The sequence below is a fragment of the Chrysochloris asiatica genome, unplaced genomic scaffold (assembly GCF_000296735.1).
Source record: "Chrysochloris asiatica unplaced genomic scaffold, ChrAsi1.0 scaffold00069, whole genome shotgun sequence".
In the NCBI taxonomy this organism is placed as follows: Eukaryota; Metazoa; Chordata; class Mammalia; order Afrosoricida; family Chrysochloridae; genus Chrysochloris; species Chrysochloris asiatica.
In genome coordinates, this window is record NW_006408587.1 from 2186788 (window position 1) to 2189775 (window position 2988).

Below are 2988 nucleotides of genomic sequence, written 5' to 3' on the forward strand. Positions count from 1 at the left end.
AACAACAACAACAACAGGGTAAGCTTTAGGGCTAACTCCTAGTCCAAGGATCCTTGGTAGTGCATTGGTTAAGCACTTGGCTGATACCCAAAAGGTTTGCGGTTAAACCCACCAGCTGATTAGCAGAAGTAAAAACTGATGGTCTGTTCCTATAAAGTTTATAGCCAAGGAAACCGTGTGAGACAGTTCTACTCTGTTCTATAGGGTCACTCCATAGAGTCAGAGTCAACTGGAAGGCAAACAACAGTAAACCCAATTTCTGTTGCCTTCTGGGAAGTCTAGTAAATATGGTGAATGCACAGTGAGGTATCTTCACTGTGATTGGTTGGAACTGAAATGTCTCCTAACAATATGAAAACTCTGGTAGTTGTTTAACTTAAGGTCCCCCATTAATTTTCTTTCCCAGTAGTTACTCTTGTGTAGTTTCACTCTATAAATTCACAGTTTATAATTTAGTCAAACATTCAAGGCAATTCCATGTAAATTTCTGGACCAATATATCTATGCAACTCCCCCTATCTGGTATTCCATAAAAATTCCAGTCACTTTCGCTTCCCTGAACTTTGATCCTTGTGTTCTCAGCTTGTTAAGACTTCTGCTTCTGTTTGGATTCCTCCTCCTTGTGTCAATGTCTGGTAAATGTCTGTGATTGTTAAGGTTTTGTGTCAACTTGCCTGGGCCTAGATCCTCAATGATTTGGTCGTTAAGCGGTAGTAATCCCCCTTGATGAGATCTAATAATCTCATGATGAGATTTGATAATATCCTATGTGTTGGAAATAATCACTTCTATGATGTTAACGAGGCCAAATGCAATCTACAGGATTAAGTTGTATCTTGAGTGAATTTCTGTTGAGATAAAATATAAAAGAGATTAAACAGGCAAGCAAAGCAGAGGAGTTTACTACCACCAAAAAAGAAGAGGCAGGAGGGGAATGTTCCCTTTAGACCTGGGGTCCCTATACTACTGTGAAGGTCCTAGATCTAGGGAAAGCTTGATGCCAAGATACAAGATCTACAAGGATTGCTGGGCCTGCAGATGCTGCAAAGAGATAAGGACCTTGCTCCAAAGCTGGTGCTCTGAAGTTGGACTTCTAGCTTCCTATATTGTGAGTAATCAATATCTGTGTCTTACAGCTGCACACTGTGGTATTTTTGTTACAGCAGCAGTAGATAACTAAGACATGTCTCTGTGCAGAAAGTTGCAGTATTTGGACTCACCTCATTTGTTTCAGTGATGACCGTTCTGTATTGCAATGTCTATCTTGTGATGTCTGGAATCAGTTATTTATATATTTTGTTTTCTAGTTGTGCACAGTTGTTCCACCACAACTGGTAGTGGAAATATAGTTTTTTTTTTGGGTACTATCTTAAAAGATAATGCTTTCCAAAGGCTCTAGTTCATCTGCAAACCTCCATTGCGTTTTGTTAGTTCGAATGAGGTCATAAAGATGATCGCTCTTGAACCAATCCCTTTCATTGTTAGACTGTGCCAGCTGTAAAGCAGTCACTATGCCAGAGTTGATTGTACCCCTGATTTGCTTGAATCTGAAGATAAATCAGATGACCTAAAGCATTTTAATTCCAGTGAAACTGGGTGAATACCTGAACTAAAATTATGGATGATGATAAGAAGACAGGGTGGGGGGTGGGGGACTGCATTTAGGGTGTGGTGCTGTAAGATAAGCAATGGTTTGCTAAACCACAAGTTCTGCAGTTCAAACCCACTCGCTACTCCCTGAAAACCCTATACAGCATCACTATGAGTCGGAACCAACTCAACAGCACTTAGCAACAGCTAACAATACCCTTTATATAAATGGTTAAATAACTTGACCAACATCTTACTATGGATAATGACTGAGTTAGTAATTAAACCTTGATTCATTTGATCCATTTTAAGTAATATGCTTAAACTGTTGTCGTTAAGTTTTGTCAAGTCATAGCAACCCTATATAGGGTTTCTGAGGAGCAGTTGGTGGGTTTGAATTGCTGACCTTGCAGTTCAAACTGACCTTGCAGTCCAGTGCTTATCCTACAGCACCACACCAAGACTTTATAATTCATAAAACATTTTAATATACCTTATTTTGTTTTAATTCTTGCAATAATCCCATGAGTTAAGAAGGCAGAAACTGGCCTCATTTTATAGATGAGAACATTATAGCTCAGGAAAGTAAAGTTACTTTTTCAAGAATGTATGGCTTGTGCAGAACTGGGATTAGAACCCAAATCCTAGTGCTTTTTCCATAGAATGTGATCTTTTTAATATTCCCTTAGATATTTAGCTAAATTTCTGTATTCTCCCCTCCCCCCTTTCTCTTACCTGTTACGGAGGAGAGATTCCAGAACTTCTTTGTAGACCATTTAGTTTTTGTTTCTTAATTTTACAGCTGAGTTATTTTCACTGGGAATCACAAACCACATAATGAAAGATAAAATAATGTGTTTGCTTTATTCCTTTTCTTGGTGAAAGGTCTTGGACTCATGGGATAAGTAAGTTTTGTTTGACAACTTGAGATAATCTGAAATTGATTACTTGAATCATTTTCATCTCTATCATTTCAATCTTTTCATGCAGAATTAAGGATGGTCATAGGGCAGGGCTACAGGCAAATAGAGTTGCAGCGATTTTTTTTTTCCCCCTAAAAGTAAATAAAGCCTAAAAAAACAATTAGAAGATAGTATTTTGGAAAGAATTAAGAGCTTTGGAGTATGAGACCTAAATTAAACTCGACCTCAGCTACTTGGTAGTGATGTGGGACTTATCAAGTCACTGAACTATTGTAATTCTCAGTTTCCTCATTTATAGAAGGGGTACACTTACCAGAGTTGCTTTTTTAATATATAACCTTTTAATTGTGATTTGGGTTAAAGTTTACAGAGCAAACTGATTTTCAATTCAACAATTCATCCATATTTTGATTCATGACATAGATCGCATTCCCCACAATAACAACACTCTTCCCACTCTCTCTCTGTTTACCAT

General features: G+C 37.8%; 1 pseudogene; it reads right to left on the minus strand.

Annotated features, from left to right (window-relative positions):
• LOC102827644 overlaps positions 1-1418 on the minus strand; it is a 2770-nt pseudogene extending 1352 nt beyond the window's left edge.
• Positions 1419-2988: the final 1570 nt, after the last annotated feature.